This window comes from Oryctolagus cuniculus, chromosome 7, assembly GCF_051225735.1.
Source record: "Oryctolagus cuniculus isolate XC-2025 breed Fujian yellow rabbit chromosome 7, ASM5122573v1, whole genome shotgun sequence".
NCBI classification, from domain to species: domain Eukaryota; kingdom Metazoa; phylum Chordata; class Mammalia; order Lagomorpha; family Leporidae; genus Oryctolagus; species Oryctolagus cuniculus.
Window position 1 is genome coordinate 113124960 of NC_142873.1, and position 21608 is coordinate 113146567.

Here is a 21608-nt window from a genome sequence, read left to right on the forward strand (position 1 = left end):
TTGCTCAGATAGGGAAAGGAAAGAAACTAACTTCAGTTTAGGCATACGGAAGAGTTTTTATCTGTGCGGGAAAGATCTAATTGAAAAAGCCTTAATATATAATATTCTGGAACTCAAGACAGATACCATTCCAACAACCACCAGAGTGAAGGAAGTAGTGGAAATATAGGATTAGAGGGGATGGCCGAACAATGTAAGCAGAATAGAAACCAATTATTGTTTGATGCTGACTTTGAATTGCTAACCATTGGAATGGCAGAAGAGTTTCAAGCCAGTTTCACCATGGTGAACCATTTAAGAAGTTAGCTAGTCTTTAAGAGGTAGCTAGTTTTCAAATTCGACCCGAACAATGTCTGCTCCTTCCATGTGCCTGCTGCTCTTCACTCTGAGACATGGTGCCTACTCACCACTTTTTCAGAAGACTGGCTGTTCCAAACAGAAGACTTCTGAAGGATCTCCAAACACCCAGCCTTAAGAAGTCTAGCTTCTACTACTTCACTACTTCCTTTCTCTTGGAAACTCAAATAGGGGATGTTATTTGAAAAAAAAAAAAAAAAAACAAAAACCTGTTATCACCTCCCACATCCTCTAGCTCAGCACCAGAATCTATGTCAGACTGTGAGTGACCCATCCTAGATGTTACAATCCAGTCAAACTTTTACGACTACAGTTGAAGTCAATATCGTATGAATTTTAGTTCAGTGAATCCACAGAATCATGATATACAAAAAAGTTAGTATAGTTTCAGACAATGAAGCTGGAAACTGATTTGTTACACAGTAATAAACAGAAACAATATGTCTCTCCATAATCTTTTCAATAGTCTTATATTTGGGTAGCTAATTAGATAAATGGCATGAAAACATGCTTACATATGAGAGTATTTTAAAAAGTTCATGGGGAAATTAACTTAAAAGTTGTTTCTTTAGGTGCAACAAAAAATTGTACAATTACCTTATATTTTAACTCCATCTTCCATAAACATTTTGAAGTACTCCAGTGCATGCAAATAAGTGATAACTTAAAAAATTTGATTTAATTGACAACATTTATTCATTCCTGTTGCTATTGATTTAGTTCAATCTCTAAGTATCTATTATCTAGACTACTTAAAATTTTTTATATCTTCAATTTTGCTGAGCTAGGTAACTGCTCTCATGACACCAGAGTTATCTCTGTAAAAACTATTTGAACAAAGATTTTAATGGTCCATCACTAATCTTAAAATGAATCAGTCAATCTAGTCTTTCAATGATACTTTTTGTGAAGGCATGATGTTGATTCAGGATTTTCATGGAAAGGAATTATTAACTTTCACCTCTGTCCAATAACTCCTGATTTCCAACACTGAATTTTTTGATTCTGTCCACATCACTTTGCATTCTTCTTTCTGTGGCTTTGGCATGTACTTATATTCCTCTGTGCATTTTCTTAGGACTTACTGCTTTTCTCTTTTCTTTTTCCATTCTTTCATTGAAATTGTATTCATCCCTCAAGATTATAGTCAAATCTACCACTTTGGTTAAGATTTCTCTATAGCACTGCTTACTAATGACTTAGTCTTCCTAAAACTCTAGTTTTTTGGCCATTTTAACCAATCAAAGTATCTTACTACCTATGTACTATGTTAAATATTTCACATACAGGGTGTCCTTTAATTGAAAAAAAAATCATAGAAACTGGAGGCTGTGTTACTATTTCTATTTCAAGATAAGGGAACTGAGGTCCAGAGAGATTATGTCATCTGTTGGAAGGCTGCAGTCAGGATTCTAAGTTAGGCCTACCTAACACAAAATGACTGAAATCTTAAGCATCCAATTATGTTGTCTATTACTACAGAGTCTACTTGTGGCCTTATTAATTACGAAAGATCTGTCTTCCCCTAGATTTGAAGTTCCTCAAGAGAGAGAGAGTTCTAACTAACCCTGGACTTAGCAGGATGTCCCCTATATTTTTGCAAAGTGATTTGCTAAACGGATGTAGGTCAATTCAGAATATTGAAGTATATCATCTTAAAGGCCACTCTATATGCCCTAAGTAGTTTGAGGTTCCAAAGGGATGAGAGAAAAGTTACACCACTAGCCTTCCTGCTTTAAAGCTTATAACGAAACTAGAAAAGAAGCCTTGATACTGTAACTGTTTGAGCATGCATGGTGTATTTAAAAAATTATGTTCTAACAAAGCATTATCTCAAGTTAATCACCTCTGCACATGCAATTCTTTCATGCATTTTCTGTTTCTTCCAAGTGAAAGGACTTTGATGTTCCCAAAGTTTATACACATTTTAACAGCATGTGTTACCCAGGAAAGGAGGGGAGAGAAGCACTTACTGTATGGAAAGGTCTAATAATAGACAATTTATTCACCTGGCATTCACAGAACTAACATTTTAGATGAGCTCATTGTTTTGGCAATCAGCACATCACCACTCCTAGGGAAAAAGAAACAAGGCTCTTTCCACGTCACACTCTCCATTTATGCATGCTATTCCTGTATTCCACTGTAATGCTTGAAATTAAATTTGTGTTAATGTCTAAATCCAGGAGGCCTGCTCTCCACTCTAGAAAGTGCCCCATCTCTGTCTCTGGTGGCTTTAGATAGCAGCAAGATTATGTCCCCTACAACAGAATAGAATCAGAAGTGACTCTACAGTAGCCAATTTAGACTGACAATTTGGGAAGGAGTTGGGAGGCAATGTGGCTCCAGTTTTTTGGAGTAATCACTCAGACCCCTGTCAGTTCACTCGGTTAGACTTAAAATCAGTAGGGACTGTTGAATTCTCCCGCAATTAGCACTGCCAGAATTGAGAGCTGTGGCCCTTTCTTCTCACCTTTTTGCCAGCAATATGGTTTTCCCTAGCAGGGAGCTGGTCAGGTAGATGTTGTGCTGGCTGCTGGTGAAAGCTGGCTGTAGTGTCTCTCATTTCTCTTCTGTCTTATGTAATTTTTGTGTTGTTCCATCACTTCTTTACTGAAAATTTGTCTCCATCAGTCCACCAGGAACCTGATCTTTTTATTTCCTGTGAGTTTTTTTTCTTTTTTTGTGACAAAGGCAGTATGGTTTCTAACTATTCAGCTATCTTGTTGCCTCCAAGATTCTAAGTTTTAAGTTGTTTCTTTCCCTAAAATTGTAACTTAAAAAAAAAGAAAACAGAATCAAGTGGGAAAAAAACAGGGGGATGTAAACAGGAAAGATGACAGTCAAAAACTGTTTTAGTGTCCTAAAGAGGACTCAAAAGAAGTGCTTGGAAGTCACCTCCAGCATTGTTGGCTTTAGTGGTACTTGGTTGCTGTGTGGTCTCAGTTGAATCACATTATCTCCAAGATACATAGAGGAAAATTATATTGCTCCTGACCAACCACAGTTCTGTTTCCACCCACTGGCTGTTTGTGACTCTTCTTTGTCTTTCGTGTCATCTACTGCAAACTTTGGTCAATAAGGTGGGTTTCCAGTAGCTTTCTAATTAATATCTTATTGGCTTATGGCATTCTGTGTCTTTCATTTATATGTAACTAAGAAGTTTGAGTCATAAAGACTTTAATTTAAATAATCCTTGGAGTAGATAGTGTTGGAGAGTTCTTAAGAGTGAAATACATGGCCCGCGCCGCGGCTCACTAGGCTAATCCTCCGCCTTGCGGCACCAGCACACTGGGTTCTAGTCCTGGCTGGGGCGCCGGATTCTGTCCAGGTTGCCCCTCTTCCAGGCCAGCTCTCTGCTGTGGCCAGGGAGTGCAGTGGAGGATGGCCCAAGTGCTTGGGCCCTGCACCCCATGGGAGACCAGGAGAAGCACCTGGCTTCTGCCATCGGATCAGCGCGGTGCGCCAGCTGCAGCACGCTGGCTGTGGCGGCCATTGACGGGTGAACCAATGGCAAAGGAAGACCTTTCTCTCTGTCTCTCTCTCTCACTGTCCACTCTGCCTGTCAAAAAAAAAAAAAAAAAAGTGAAATACAGGTGCTGAGCTGCTGCCGCTGAGCCTGAATCTCATTGCCGTGCCCATTCCTTTTGGTTTCTGGTACAGAATGGCAGCACTCAAGGATCAGCTGCTTCACAACATTCTTAAGGACGAGCAGATCCACCGAAGTAAGACCACAGTTGTTGGGATTGGTGCTGTTGGCACTGCCTGTTCGGGCAGTATTTCCATGAAGGGCTTGGCAGGTGAACTTGCTCTCATTGATGTCATAGGAGACAAACTGAAGCCAGAGATGATGGATCTCCAACATTGCATTATTTTCCCTAAAATCCCCCAAACTGGCTCTGGCAGAGACCAAAGTGGCTGCAAACTCCAAGCTGGTTATTATCACAGCTGGGGCACATCAGCCAGAGGGAGCAAGCCATCTTAATTTTGTGTAGCTTAATGTGAACATCTTTAAATTCATCATTTCTAATTTTGTTAAATATAGCCCAAACTGTAGATTCCTTGCTATTTCCAATTTAGTGGACATCCTGAGGTATGAGGTTTGGATGATAAGTAGCTTTCTCAAAAAAAAAAAAAAAAAAAGACTGATGTTATTGTTATTGCAAGTGGTTACAATCTGGATTCAGCCAGTTCCATTACCTGATGAAAGAAAGTCTGGGAGTTAACATCCTAAACTGTCATGGATGTATCCTACGGGATGACGATTCAAATGTGCCTGTCTGGAGTGGAGTGAATGTTACTAGGTTCTCCCTGAAGACTGCACCCAGATTTAGGCACTGAAACAGATGAGGAACAATGGACAGGCTCACAAACACCTGGTTGACTTCTTAGGAAGTGATCAAACTAAAAAGCCTTACATTCTGGGACCCTAAATTCTGGAATATTTGGCAGAAAGCATAATGAAGAATCTTAGGCAGGTGCATCCAATTTCTACCATGATTAACTGTCACTATAGAATAAAGGCTGACATCTTAGTGTTCCTTGTATCTTGGGCCAAAATGGAATCTCAGATGTTACGAAGATGAATCTGATACCTCAAGAATAGGCCTGTTTGAAGAAGTAGATATATTTCAGAGATTCCAAAAATAGCTGCAATTTCAAAGTCTTCTAACGTCATACCACTTCACTATCTAGAATACAAAAAGATTTTAGTTGAGATTTTGTTTTCCTTTTTATCTCATCTGTTATTAAAGCAGTAGTGTTCTGATGACCAGGAGAAAAATGCATTCATTTTTTTGCAGATAGAAATAGGAAAACTTTATAAAATCCTATGACTATATCCAGATGTTGGATGATACTTAGCTTATGTTCTAGTAAACTTGTTAGGGTATAATAGTCCCACCACCTCTGAAGAACCATTGCCAATGTTGCTTTTTCAATCAGATAGGTGTTCACTGTGTGATATATAACTCTGGTTCTTTTATCAAATGTGCTTAGTACAAATTTTTTGCCAAGTCACATCCTGGGAATCAATGTAAAAACTCAGTATTCCATGTCTTGTGCATAATTGTTGTAAATGATATTATTTTTGTATTAAATACACCAGCAGTGTATGCTGCCATGTAATGTATAAAAGACCTACATATAAGCAATTCAACCAGTTATCCAAATCTCATACCAACTAAATCATCAAATAAACCCTAAGTAGTGGAAAAAAGAATGTGGAAATCACCAAAAATAAAATTTGAGTCTCTTGTGAAACTGTTTCATGTCAACTAGAGACTGTTGTAACATATATATCTTTAAGTATTCCTTGGAAGACCTGAGGTCTTATGGAAATAAATGCATGTCATCCTTCAAGAGTCATCATTTTTCAATTTTTTATAGTAGTTTATGTTTTTCCTGGCATTCTCACCCTTATGATGCTTTTCTGATTTTTTTTTTTACCATTCTCTTTGTACCAAGTACATGCTTCTATTTTGAAGGTAAAAAATTTTCTTAATGCTTTGTTTGCATGTCTTTGTCCCTGATTTGATTGTGATTTCTATGATGGAACAAATCATATGTTAAACATTATATACCTCTAGAAACTACGGAGTCCCTGGAATCTAGTGTGTCAGGAATTTTAAAAAAAATAATGCATGAGGAGGAAGTAGTGGATGAATTGCTGAGTGTGGTTAGTTTGGTCTGGAGAATCCTACTGGATTATGTTCACTTCCCAATTGATTTCCCTCTCCCCCTCAAGCTTTCTGGATGGCAGACATTCTTTTTGAAGTCCCATTACCACAGTCAATATTTGCACCATAGCTAATAAATTAGCATCACATTGAAAACAAAAATGATTCCTTTTTGCATTTGGAATGTGGTCTGACAATTAGAAAGGGCAGGGGTGTTATTCTCCCTGAGGCTTGGAAAGTCTCTTGGTGTTTTATTAGGTAACAATTTCTGTTTTTACTGGATTTGCTGGTCACTAACTTGCCCCTGGGAGCCTGAATAAATGCCAAGATTACAAAGGAAAACAGCTTGCTCCTGCTACCTAGAGACTAAGTAACCTCCAAACCAGGAGATATCTACTATTGAAATTAGAGACATCTATGACTGTGATTTTGAGCATGGGTTACTTAAAGTGAAAAGGCAAACAGAACTAATCAGTGTGCATGGCTTGGTTAGAAGCAATTGGTACCAGGTTCGCTTTCAGCCCATTCTGCTTATGGAAAGTTTATAGAAATGAGGAAAATAGAAAGATGTGTTCCTCTTGATGAATCTTACCTTAAAAATGCGTTTTGCAAAGGCAAGTAGCAAACGAGTTTCATTTTTGGTAATTGTGTGAGACTCAAGAAAGAAGCAGTATGTTTCTAGAACATTTTGAGGTGATTTGATGATACAATCACAGTTTCGTCACCTTTTGCAATCCAGTCTCCTTATGTGGAAATCAAGGATGCTGATGGCTTTGTAACATACCCATCTGGCTATGCTGTTAGCAGCCACAGAGGATGCAATGTCTGGAAAAGTGATTGGTAAGCAGAGAGACATCGTCAAACTGAAAAAAATCACAAGCATATAAAGGGGGACAGGCAGTTCTCACAAACTGACCTTTTTATGATTTCTTGAGGAACCATCTTCATGTCAGGTTACAGCAACTCTGGGGCAGAGAGTCAAGCCCAGGATTTGGCAATAAACAGATCTTGATTCAAATTATCTAAGGACTCCATTTTATCTGGATCTCACTTTTCCCATTTACAAACTGGAAATGATAACACCTTCTTTAACAGGGTTCCTGTCAGGATCAGGGGGTAAAGGTTTTATTTGAAATAATAGGATGAAATTTCCTAGAACGTGGGGGATACTTGGTTTCAATTTTTTCATTTTCTGTCTCTCTTTAACTTTTGTTATTATAAGGGGAGATGCTAATGGGACAAGAGGAGTTGATTAAGATATTAAAAATCTTGTAACATACTACCCATGGACTCTGTTTTATATAAATTTGCTCAATTGGCTTTAACTGTAACAGGTAATTGGGGACTATTGATGGATGTTTCTTTAAGGAGTAAGAAAAGTGGCAAAAAATTATGTTCTAGGATAAAAATGGTAAAATTAACAATGAATTAGAACAGAGACATACAACATCATGTGAAAGAGATCTAGCAACTCTCCTGTTCTCCTAATTAGGCCTATTCATATTGTTAGAGAAAGTATGCTCTGAAATTTAAGCCATATTGTTTACTGAGATGGTTAATTTTAGCTGTCAACTGGATTGGATTAAGGAATATCTGGAAACCTGCCAAAGCATTATTGTCAGGGAGTTTCCAGAACAGGTTAGCATGTGAATCCCAATGGATTTGGTGGAAGGCCTGATCTCAATGTGGCAGGCACTTTGCAACTGGACAGGGCTCAGAGAGACCAAAGACAGAAGGCAGAATGCTCTCTTCCTGAGAGCTGAGGTATTCTCATTATCATCTACCTTTAGAATCAGACACCCAGGTTGGCTGGCCTCAGACCTTCCAGATTCTCAGGTTTTTGACTTAGACTGAGTTACAACACCAGCTTCCTTGGTTATGAAGCTTTGAACTTAAGCTGAGTCACATCACCACTATTCTAGGGTCTCCAGCTTGCAGATGGCCTGTCTTGGGACTTCTCAGTTGCCACAATCATGTGAGCCAATCTCCTGGTAAATCTCCTTTTTTACATACACACTATTAAATCTGCCTCTCTGGAAAACCCTATAACAGGCACCAGAAACACAGAGGGAAAGAAAAAAAAAAAAACAGAGAGTTATGTAGGTGACCAATGGCAGAGCTTGTTTTAGCCTTGTCCCCTAATGTAAACATTTTGAGACTTCAAGTGTTACAGCCCCATTGTCAAAGCCACCCCTGAGCTAGGAGGACTGTGTTGGTGTTATGGCAGGCAGCTTGATATAGTGATTAATACCATTGCTGTTGGAAGACAGACTGAGTTTTAAATTTGCACCTTGCTTTTTACTGGAAGGGTTCATTTGGTCAATTTTCTAGTGTACAAAATGCAGATAATAATATATTCAACTCACAGAGTTGTTGTGTGGTTTAAATGCCAGAATATAAGTCAATTATTTAACACAATGGTTGGCACCTAGAAAACTGTTAATAAATATTAGCCTTTTTATAGCTATTTGAGTTTGTTTACACACAAGAACCAGTTAGCTAACTCTCTTGGGTTTTATTGCTTGCTTTGGAAGTAACTTCAAAATAATCACTTACTTATTTGAAAGGCAGAGAGACAGAGAGAGAGGGAGATCTCCTATCTGCTGTTTCACTTTTCAAATGGCTGCAATAGCTAGAACTGAATCAGGCCAAAGCCAGGATCCAGGAAATCCATCTGGATCTCCCACATGAGTGGCAGAAACCCAAGTACTTGGGCCATCACCTGATGCTTTCCCAGGTACATTAGCAGGGAGCTGGAGAGAAGGCAGAACAGTTGGATCTCGAACCAACACCCCAATATGGGATGCAAGCGTCTCAAATGGTGCTGCACCACTTTGTCAGCACAGTTGAATATCCTAAGGTTAATCTATCTGAGGAGAAAGAAATGCAATGCTGTTATAGGAGGCATATTCAAAGTATTCACAGAAAATATGCATTAATATTTAATATATTTTCCACGAACTTCTTAAAAAGTGCCTTTGCACTTCTCATTATAAATTTACAAACTGATCTTTTTGTTTGCCTATCATTTTTTTATGATTCTGGATCATTTCAATCTATTTATAAGGTATACTTATAAAATTAAAGGTTTGGCCACAACAAATTCATGAGTTTACACAGGCAACAGCCTGACCAGTGTCCACTGCTCCATGAGAAACAACTCTTATCAAGACTTCTGGAAGTCAGCAAGCTGGCAGATCCCATCTGCACCTCAGTAGGCCTACTCATGCTACCGAAAGCACTTCAGAAGAGAGAAACCAGGTGGGATCATCGTGATTACATCTGGCTGGTTCAAGCTCTTCAATTTATTAGTTCATAAGACTAAACTCTAAATAAGTGCTTCTTAAATGTTAGCAAGCATCAGAATCATTTCATCCATGGGGTTTGTTCAAATTCAGTCTTCTGAGCCCCACTCTCAAGGTTTCTGATTCAGCAGGTCTTGGGTAAGGCCCGATGGTTACTATTTTTAACAAATTCTGTTTCTGCTGGTGCCGCTAATCTGGGCATCACAGTTTGGAAATCATTGTTTACAAGTGTTTTACAATATTTGTGTTTCACGATACCTTTTTATTAACTTGAAAATATTTATTGATATCTGCCATCTTCAGAGACCATGTTGGGTATTGGATACACAAGAACACGCACCTACCAGGAGAATGGTAAATAAAGTAGCATTCTAATAGATGAAAAAATTGCATTGGAAAGAAAATTAAACTACTCATTTAACTGGTCTTTCCTCTCAAAAAGAATCTATATGGGAATTCATTTGCTCTGAGTATCTTGGTTGGAAATTCTAACGCTCAGCACGATGATGTTGAGTAATACGAATTGCAAGTTATATTAATGAGCAAGGTAATAACAATGGGGCAGTGTTCATATGTTTTCCTGTGACCTGATACCTTCCCTCTTTCTTGCTGGATCTTGAATTATAACAGGAATGGGTTTTGAATCTCATTAGTTAGGCATAGTACTTTGTTGAGTAATGTGTGAAAAAGGTTGCTTATCTATGACTTTGTTCCATGATACTAAAATTTCCTCCATACATTTCAGTGAATAAGGTAAACCCAGGTCTTCTTCCTTAGAGCAAATTCTGTCATCTTGCTTTGTAGTCTTTGAAGTTATAGCAAATGTTACAATCTAGTATCACCACAAATTCACATTGGGTTTTCTTGGGAACCAGGATAGTTCACCATAACATAGTCCTTGTTTTCCATTATTCCATAACTGATTTTTTAAATAGAGTTAAAAAAGTGGTAATGTTAGTTTCACAGAAAACATGAGCAGAAAGTAGAGTTCCCAAATACCCTATGTTCCACACAGGCGTTGCCTCCTACACAGTCAAAATCACACACGCCATGATAATATACAATTACATTATTACATTATTACAACCAATGAACCTATATTCACACATCATAATCACCTGAAGTCCATAGCTTATATTAGCGTTCACTCTTGGTTTGTATATTCTGTGGAACTTGATAAATACATAATGATATATATCTACCATTATATAAGTATAGTATCAATCATTATAGTATCATATAGAATAGTTTCACTGCCTTCAATATCCTTTGTGCTCTGCCTAGTGACCCCCGCATTAACCATGGCAACCACTTTTCTTTTTTATGTCTCCATAATTTTGCTTTTCCTGAATGTCATGTAGTTGGAATTATCACCATTAATTTTTACAAGTTCAGATGATTCAAGAATGTTGTACATGATTGCAAAGAAATATCACTGTAATTTTTTTATACTTTCAAAAAATAGCATCTCCCAGAAATATACCTCCATAAAGAGGCAAAGTTGGTGGTGGTCACTAGACCATATACCATGTTTGCTGACTAAAATACATTGTCAAGTCCTTTGACACTGGTGATAAAAGCTCCAGATCTGTAGAACATTTGCCCAAACTTTCCTCCTGTGATTAGAGAAATGATATAAAAATGATATTGTGTCCTTCCACCATGGATAAAGATTTCAGAGAAGCCTAACTATGTTCCCCTTCCTACTTGCAGCTTTAATAACAATGGATGAAAGGGAACAACTGAGAACACTCTTAAATGGGAAGAACTACAAGAACTACAACAGTGTTGAATAATTGTGGTGCCATGAACTCATTACTAATCCTATAAAGCTATGAAAAGTCTCCCCCAAAACAAACAAGCAAAAAAGATACATCTGGGGCCTGCAGTGTGGAGTCGCAGGTAAAGCCACCACCTGCAGTGCCAGCATCACATATGGGCGCCGGTTTGAGTCCCAGCTGCTCCACTTCTGATCCAGCTCTCTGCTATGGGAAAGCAGAGGAAGATGGCCCAAGTCCTTGGGCTCCTACACCCATGTGGGAAGACCCAGAGGAAGCTCCTGGCTCCTGGCTTTGGATTGGCACAGCTCCGGCCATTGTAGTCAATTGGGGAGTGAACTAGCTGATGAAAGACCTCCCTCTCTCTGTGTCTCTCCTTCTCTCTCTGTGTAACTCTAACTTTCAAATAAATAAATAAATCTTTTTTAAGAAAGATATATCCATTAAAACTTACATAAAATGTGAGGGAATTCAATGAAATCAAAGACCATGGGTGCTTCATAAAAATGAAATATGATACAACAAATAAAAATACTAAATAAACCCCCAAGATAAACACTGGTCTCTGTGTGAATAAACTTATCTAATTCAACTGGAATGTGATCATGATCAACTGTGAATTATTTATCTGCCACACCTTATCAAAATAGATCATGATTTTTTTGCCTTGGTGCAATTTGAATATCAAAGAACTTAGAGAATCATAAAATATATCCTTGACAATTTCTGAAATAGCAACCTCTAGTCTCTGAGCTGGTGCAAGTTAGGGTCTAGCCACTGAAATTCCTACTCATACCAGAATATTTTAAGTTATTTATTAATATGAAGGCAGCAGAGAATGGCCCATGTGCTTGAGTCCCTGCACCTGCTTAGGAGACCCAAGAGAAGCCCCTGGCTCCTGGCTTCAGATCAGCACAGCTCTGGCCATTGCAGCTATTTGGGAAGTGAACTGGTGGATAGAAGATCTTTCTCTCTGTCTTCCCCCCTCTCTGTCTATAACTCTGCCTCTCAAATAAATAAATAGATAATCTAAAAAAATTACCCTATGCAAAAGAAACCACACACACATAAAGTGACATTAAAGTGGCTACCAGAGAAATATAAAGAATGATCAGGAATTTCTACAAACAGCTATATGCCAACAAATTGGAAAATCTAGAAGAAATGAATAGATTTCTGTACACATACAATTGACTCATGAAGACATAGAAAACAAACAGACCAATAACTAAGATGGTGATTGAATCAGTAATAAAATCCCCTCCTCTCCAAACAAAGAAAAGCCCCTAACCGGTGCTTTCACTGCTGAATTTTACCAGGTGTTTAAATAAAAACAATTGTCAATTCTTCTCAAATAATGCAAACAATTAAAAGAGAGAGGGAATCTTCCCCAACTCCCTCTATAAAGCCAACATCACCTTAATTCTAAAACTAGAATGATACAACTAAGAAAGAGAACTGAGGAGCTAAAGTTGATCCCTGGAAAGACAGTCTCTTCAAAAAATGGTTGAAGAGATCCCAAATAGTTAAAGAAATTTAAACAATAAAAATAAAGCTGGAGGCATCACAATCCTATATTTCAAGACACATTACAGTGCAGTTGTAATCAAAACAGTCTGGTACTGGTATAAGAATAGACATGTTGGCCAATGAATGGAACACAGTAGAGACCCCAGAAATTATCCCACATGTCTACAAACCAACTAATTCTTGACAAATAAGCTAATATCTAAGAAGTTTCAGTACTGCAAAGAAAACACTCATCAAAGTAAAGAGGCAACTAATAGAATGGGAGAGAATATTTTCCAACTATACGTATGATAAAGGATTAATCCCAAAATATATAAGGAGTTTAAACTTAACAATAACAAAATAAACAATCCAGTTAAGAAATGAACTAAAGGGCCGGCGCCGTGGCTCACTAGGCTAATCCTCCGCCTTGCGGCGTCAGCACACCGGGTTCTAGTCCTGGTCGGGGCGCCGGATTCTGTCCCGGTTGCCCCTCTTGCAGGCCAGCTCTCTGCTATGGCCCAGGAGTGCAGTGGAGGATGGCCCAAGTGCTTGGGCCCTGCACCCGCATGGGAGACCAGGATAAGCACCTGGCTCCTGCCTTCGGATCAGCACGATGCGCCGGCCACAGCGCACCAGCCGCGGTGGCCATTGGAGGGTGAACCAACGGCAAAAAGGAAGATCTTTCTCTCTGTCTCTCTCTCTCTCTCTCACTGTCCACTCTGCCTGTCCAAAAAAAAAAAAAAAAAAAAAAAAAAAAAAAAAAAGAAAGAAAAAGAAATGAACTAAAGATATGAATACGCAATTTTCAAGGGATGACATACAAATGGCCAAGACACATGAAAAGATGTTCAGGATCACTAGCCATCAGCCAAATATAAATAGAAGTAACAACGAGATTAGTCAGTTAGAATGGCTATCATCCAAAAGCCATAAATTGACAAATGCTGGGGAAGATGTGGGGAAAAAGGTACCCTAGTACACTATTGGTAGGAATGTAAGCTAGTATAACCTTTTTGGAAAATATCATGGAGATTCCTTAGAAATCTTTTTTTGTTTGTTTGTTTGTTTGTTTTTTTAAACTTTTGTTTAATGAATATAAATTTCCAAAGTACGACTAATAGATCTACAATATGACCCAGCTTTTCCACTCTTGGGAATTTACCTGAAGGAAATGAAACCAGCATATGAAAGAGTTACCTATACCCCCATGTTTATAGCAGCTCAACTCAAAATAGCTAAGATATGGAATCAACCCAAACCAAATGTCCATCTACTGGTGACTGATAAAGAAATTGTGGCATACATATATATCATATTAGTATATGGTGGAATACTGCTCAGCTAAAAAAAAGAATGAAATTGTGTCTTTTGAAATGCAATGGATGCAACTGTGCTTAGTGAAATAAGCCAGTACCAAAAAGACACATATCATACTTTTTCCTTGATTTGTGGTAACTAATATACAGATTATCTTTAAAAATGTAATGTATTTAACATTTTGAGATTTGATTATTGTTTGAAGTCCTTGTCTATACTCTTCAGGTACAGTGGTTTTTCTAGTTACTATTTTGTGAATTTTTTATTTAGCAGGGTTTAAGGTAGTGCATATAAATTAAATTGAAAGTATATCATTGTAAAAATTAAAAGAAAAATAAGAAAAGAAGGAAGAGGGTGGATGGGAAAGAGGGAGGGATGAAGGGTAGGGTGTGAAGTATCTTTATGCTCCTAAAACTGTATATATGAATTACATTAAATTTGTTCCCCTTATATAAGTAAAAAAAAGTAAAAAACAAAATTGATTTTCTCCCTCTTTCTCTTACCTTCACTAAATATATATAAATATGTGAGATTTAGTTTTATTCCTGAACTTTCTCTCCTACAGGTTCATTTTCTTTATGGATTTTTCATCCAACACACATGAATCATTGAAGGTTTATTCAGTGCTATGCACTGTGCTAGATTCTTAGGGTATAGTGATAAAACAGGGGGCTGGCGCTGTGGCCCAGCGGGTTAACACCCTGGCCTGAAGCGCCGGCATCTTATATGGGTGCCGGTTTGAGACCAGGCTGCTCCAATTCTGATCCAGCTCTCTGCTGTAGCCTGGGAAAGCAGTACAAGATGGCCCAAGTCCTTGGGCCACTGCACGCATGTGGGAGACCTGGAGGAAGCTCCTGGCTCCTGGCTTCGGATCGGCGCAGCTCCAGCCGTTGCGGCCAATTGGGGAGTAAACCATCAGATGGAAGACCTCTCCCTGTCTCTACCTCTCTGTGTATAATTCTGACTTTCAAATAAATAAATAAATCTAAAAAAAAAAAACAGTATGAGATGGGGCAAACACAGTGGAGTATAGACTGTAGGAGTCTGGAGTTAGACGTATAAAAATTCAAATCTTTCTTGAAATGATTATTTTTTACCTTAGCCAAATTACTTAGTATCTATGTTTAAGTGTAAGATCAATAATCCAAAGTAAAAAGGGCTACTAATACCTATCCAGTAGGGTGATTTTGAGGATTATATTATGCAAACTCTCCATGGGCCTATTTTACATGGTGTGTGGGGGGGTTCTGCTCCCCAAGGGATACTTCTCTGGAGGTTCCTCAATGTGACTGTATTGAAAATTCATGTTTATATTTCAATTGCTGCTGTTGAGAAGCTCTTCCTTCAGTTATTTTCAGCCTTTTTTCATCTCAGAGCATGATCTGTTTCCTACTGTTACAAGCAAAAAAAAAATCTTTTGCCAAGAATTTAACTCTGATGTGCTTGGCACAGCAAGGCAACAGCAAGAGAAACAGAGTGAGAGAGAGAGAGAGAGCGCGCGCTAAGAAAGACAGCAATGAATGATCACTGCAATTATAAATGGGTTAACATTCCACTGTACTCCAGAAGAATAGATTTCAGGCAAGGCTGCAATGAGAGATTGGGGGGAGGGGGAAGCACACAACTGACTCCATTCAAACATGGGAACAAACCCCTTCTAAGAATGACTACAGAATGAAACACCTGCCACCCAATTCTTCACATAAAAGTTTGGCAGAAATACAGTGGGCAATTTGGAGCAACTTTTATATTCCAAGTTAAAGGAACTGAACAAGAGAACTATACAAATGAATCCCTGAGAATGGACCTTTATAACTCCAACTGCTATTTAAAACCAATAGAGCAGAAGTCAGGGATCAGAGCTCATCTTTTCCATCTTGCATATCCAAACTACGCTTTCCTTTTGTATCAGGATTTAGTTTGGCCACTTAAAGAATTACTGAATTCTTACAGGGACTCTGACCCTTCAGAACTCTGCTCTTCTTTTTTTTCTTAGCTCTTGGCAACATAACCCCAAGCTCTTGGCTCTGGTCCTCCCCAGATCCTCTGACCATTATTTTCTCTTGCTCCTTTTTTCCTTCTACCTTTTCTCCTCATCTCTCCTTTTCTCCATTTCACTGTCTATTTTAAATTTTCTGACTGTGAAGTGAAATTTTCATACAATAAAATGCCTAAATAATAAATGTTCAATTCAATCAACTTCTGTAAATACTTCTGCCTTCACAGCCCTTATCAAACATGCCTATTGTCCTAGACAGCTCTCTTGTTCCTGCTCCAGGTCTATCCCAGTTGTACTAAAACAACCAATGACAACCAATGTTCTGGTTTCTTTCATCATGGATTAACTTTGTTGACACTAAATGTTTAGATAAATGAAATTATATACACTTTTTATATAGCTTATGTTATTTTATTTGCATTTATATACACTTTGTTAATGGCTCCTGTTATTTTTCAAATTTATCCACCATGCTGTTCTCTGTCTTCACTTGATCTCAGTCAAAAGGCTGAGAAGCGATGTGTTCTTTCTTAGTAATTTGTTTTGTTTTATCATGGGACACTTTCATAGCGTATAAGTGTACCACAATATATTTAGCCTATCTTGTTCTGAGAAGATCTTTCCAGATAGGAAGCACATTTTAAACACTGTGTACTATCTGCTTATGAATATGTTGGATTAACTTTTATTAAGATCCAACCTATAACATCTGTGTGGCAGGTACAATATTTGTGAAATTTCTTTAGTATTACCTTAGGACTTCTTCCTTGATTCATGGGTAACTTTGGAGTATATTACTTAATTTCAAAATTGTTCAGGAATTTGCAAACTGGTCATTAAGAACTTGCTCTAATAGCTCTTATAGTGCTGATCTTTTGGTGATGGATTCTTTCAACTATTGTTGGTCTGAAAAAGTCCCAATTTCACCTTCTGTGTTGAAGGATTTAAGCTTAATCCCTGGCCTGGAACCCTGAGGCCTATTTCTTCCTGTTTAACTATTGTCCAGCTCTTTTCAGGTTGTTCTGCCGTGTTGATAGAGTAACATAATGGCACACCTATCAGGAACTCTTCAAGTGACTGGGCTTCAAGCTTGTTTTTATTACAGTTGTTATTTGATTTGTCCTTGTAGCTTCAGTTAAGTTGTGGGAAGTTATTAGCTAATTGTCTCTAATACAGATTCATCATTCGGCATACATTCATGCCTTGATCAGTAAAAATTATTTTAGTTCTGAATAAGTGAAAGACTGAATGGAGTGCTTAAACTATGTTGTTAAAAATATTCAGCATGATAAAACAAATAAACATCACGGGTGCTGACTGTATCAATAATTAGCTCAGTTTAGTCCATGAGATTCTTTGGGCCTTGGTTCACTCAAATGACTGCCTTTCTGTGAGAAGGAGATAAACATATTTCATAAAGTTGTTGTGGAATAACTAATGACGTAGGAAAGTGCCAAACCCACTAACTGAACTGAATCCATCACTACTGAATCTGAATAATTCACATAAACGATATGTGAGGATGCCCAAAGAGTTACCAACATAAACGGTGTCGAGATGAATTGTAACATTTTGACTGGACTTCTACCCAGGCATAAGTAACTCTGGTAATTTGCAGCAGATTGAAGGAGAGCAAAAATGATTGGAAAGTGCTGATTTTAAGAAAGATCTTAGTAAGCGTAGATGTGGTGAAGACACTGGGAATAAATTTAAATAACAATTTTATTGAATTATTTAAAATTCTGTTTTATTTTAATTCCTTCTAAGTACTAAAGTGTAATAATTCATACATGAAAAATAAAATCTCTTCTATCAAGGAATCTACAGTTTAATAAGAAACAGAGTATTGATATTCTGAGATTCAATGATTTTTACAGCCCTTGTCTCTATTGTTGAAGAACAGTTTCATTTGCCTATTTGTTGAATTCCTTTCTTAGTGTAGTAGTGTTAATCCTGTGAAGTATAAAGAAACTGAAGGCCAAACGTTTTAAAAATTATAAGAAAGAATAATTAAGGAAGGGAAGGAATGGTGGAAGCATGGATGTGAGGGAGGGTAGGCTTGGAAGTATAACTAAATTTTTATATATAAAATATATATCTTCTAAATCTTTATATATGAAATACATGAAATTTGCTCTCATTAAAAATTAATTAATTAAAAAAGAAACAAAGTAAACCACACTTAGTGAGACAATAAGGCATTTTGTATAGACTTGTAGACTCTGGCACCACAATTCTGATTTACAATCCTTACTTTGCAACTTAGTAGTCATACGACACTGGGCAAACCAGTTTATGAAGCTATGCATACTTGTTCAGATAATGCTATATGAAATTAGACAAAATCTCCATGTTTAACATAACAAGAGTTTTTGCTTACATAAGATTCAAATGATGAAGTGGATGGAGTGGGATGAGAGAGAGCTATCATTCTCTGTACACTGTTATTCAGTGCTGTAGTATGAACAACGACTGCTTTGAACATTGACGTTGAACTACCAGATGGGGAGGAGAGAAGGTGAAAGGTCATACCAGAGGTAGGCCTTGGAGTGGAGAATATGACACTTACCTACATTTTATTTAGAAACTAGAAAAGATAGTCCAGATGTGTGCTTAGGTACAAAGAGAAATAAGTTCAGCAAACAGCTCACTAGTCTCCGCTGAACTCTGAGTTTCCCTTGAGTAAAATCAAGATAATAATAGCATCCATGTCAAAGAGGTATTGTCAGAGTTAAATGGTATAAAGTACACAAAGTGCTTAGCCCAGTGCCTGACTCATGATCCGTGCTTGTGAAGGTAGCTGCTTCTATTATAAAGTGCTTTGACAAAGAGAAATTGTGGATTCAGCAAGCATTCAAAGGAAGGTGGAATCCACTGAAACTGGATGTCAGGTAGTTATCCACAGGGGTTGTTGGAGCTGTGCATGTCTGCACAACTTCAAGGTCCAACTATGTGGTCTCAGGTCAGCTGAACCCCTTCCCAAGTCATCTCCTTTGTGCTATATTCTTCTAAAACCTTGATTCCATTTTCATCCTAGGTTGAGAGGAAAAAATGCCTTGTTCTGAGGAGATCTTTCCAGATAGGAAGCACATTTTAAACATTGTGTACTATCTGCTTATGAATATGTTGGATTAACTTTTATTAAGATCCAACTTGTAACATCTGTGTGGCAGGTACAATATTTCCAATCTTACACGTGGATATGCAAAACTTGTTTAAAGAACTTTATTTTTCTATAATTTGACTTAATAAGTATTTTCATCCACATTCTTTCCTGTTTGGCAGAAAATGAAGATGTATTTTATATTAATTCAGGGTTCCCTTCCCTCTCCTTGTTCTCCTCAGTGATATCTAAATTCTGAGGTTGCTTACAGAATATTCTGGCATGAGGAGTAACAACTGAGCCCTTGTAGCTATTAAGGGTCTATAATATGGAGTGAGGGTTCCTGCTTGTTTCTGGTTCATTGTATTTCTTGACACTGGCATCTGCTGGAGTAGAGGAGTTGTGTGTAGTTTTTTGTCCAGGACAGTCCCAGTTACACCCATTGTCCTTACATCCTGTCAATTTAGTGTCCTCTGTACTCTCAAAGTTGCCATAATTTAGAAAATAACATGGACAGTCACCATTCCTGAGCATAGAACAACAAAGATCAGATGAGAGACCTCTGGGTATAAGCACCTATTCATTAGGTTTAACTCTCACTCCCTCTCCAACCTTTTCTCACCTTCCTTAACTCAAGGAAGGGGAAGGGACTGCTTTCACAGAGGATATTTAATTCAAGAGATGCCAATAAAATAGAAGTATTTGGGTTATAATCAAAGCAGATTTAAGTACCACAAACAAATCAACTTCAATTTCTACTTAAAGGGAGAAGATTCCATATTTGGTTGAGAGTAAAGAGAATGGGTTAGAAATATTTTTGTGGAAGTAGATGTTTAGTGCAGCAGACCATACCAGTGTCTGGTTTGAGTCCAGGCTCTATTTCTGACTCCAGTTTTCTTCTAATGCCGTCCTTAGGAGTAGCAGGTGATAGCTCTGGTACCTGGGAGCCTGCCCCCACTGTGAGACACTTGGATTGAATTCCTGGTAACTAGTTTCATCTTAGTACTGAGGTGGCAGGTATTTGGAGACTGGAAGAGCAGATTGAAAATCTCTGTTTTTCTTTCTTTCCCTCCCATTCAAATTAAATTATAATAAACAAAAAATAAAATAAATGATTTTTATGGAAAAATAAAGCTTAAAATTAGCCTTGAAGGGAATCTGCCTTACGGTTTGGTGACTGGCAGTGAGAGCTTTGGCTCAGACTTTCTGGTGGGTTGTCCCCATATGTGTCACCTCAGCGATAATGCCGCAGGTCAAGCTCATAATACACCATTAGAGACTGGATAGGAAATGGTAGAATCAAGACTTCGGCAGATTAGACTTGTTCAGAGAAGGTCACAGGGCTCCTGATCAGCTCAGATCTTCCAGCTTCACTTTCTCTTCTGACCCAGAGTCATTTGGTTGTTTCTCTTGGTACCCTAGCCAGTGTCCTTATCCTCATTTCCATTTAGTGACCATTGGTCAAGTTCTACCTTTATTCTGAAGGATGACTGGGTACTACTTTCTCAAACTGCTGGCCTTGGTTTTACAACATGTTCTCTGCTTCTTCCATATACTCAATGCAAGCATCTACTTCTCCACTTTGATTCCCTACAGCTGTAAAAAAGTTCAGATTTGGTTTGAAGTCTGGCTCCATCCCTCTCTAGTTACAATGTCATCAGAACCATGTCACTGAGCCCTAAAGTACCATAGTACTTCACCAGTAAATATCATTTCTACTATAATCAAGGTCATGTCTAGACAAAAATGAAGGTGACATTCATCTCAGGGCCAGCGCTGTGGTGCAGTGGGTTAAGCTGTTGCCTGCCATGCCAGCATTCCACATGGGCACTGCTTTGAATCTTGGCTTCTCTGCTTCTGATCCATCTCCCTGCTAATCTGTCTGGGAAAGCAGCAGAACACGGCCCAAGTTCTTGGTCCCCTGCATCTGTTTAAGGGACCAGGAAGAAGCTCCTGGCCTCTGGCCCAGCTCTGGCCATTGTGGCCATTTGGGGATTTGACCAACAAATGGAAGATCTCTCTCTCTCTCTCTCTCTCTCTCTCTCCCCCTTACTCTGACTTTCAAATAAATAAATAAATAAATCTTGAAAAGAATAAATTCATTTCCATGCTCTCATTTCCTTTGTCAACAAACATCTGGTTTAAGCATTCTCATAGCTGCCTTGATGATGACAACCTTGAGCTTCTGCTGTATTGTCATCTGCCCAATGTTCCCATCCACATTTAGATGCACTGCTAGTGCTCTATCAACTCAAAGACCTTCTGGCTTTGGAAGGCTTTACTGGTGTCTTAACAGTGGTTTTGCACTGTAATATTATATACAATCCAAATGACATTTCAGATTCCCCAAATAAAACTTACCTTGAACCATGTGGCTTCCTCACCATCAGCATTTAGCCAATGTATCTGTCAGGATTGCAAGTAATGGAATGTAACAGAGGCTCATTCACAGCAGATTAGCTAAACTGGGTTTCATTTTTCTCAGAAACCAAAATTCTAGTAGTGAGCAGTTGGAACCAAGTGACAGTGCTGGCATGAGTTGCCAAGGACCTAAGCTCC

General features: G+C 38.2%; 1 pseudogene; it reads left to right on the forward strand.

The window, feature by feature from the left end:
* Window positions 1-4021: 4021 nt before the first annotated feature.
* On the forward strand, window positions 4022-4981 carry LOC100357659 (L-lactate dehydrogenase A chain-like; annotated as a pseudogene).
* Window positions 4982-21608: the final 16627 nt, after the last annotated feature.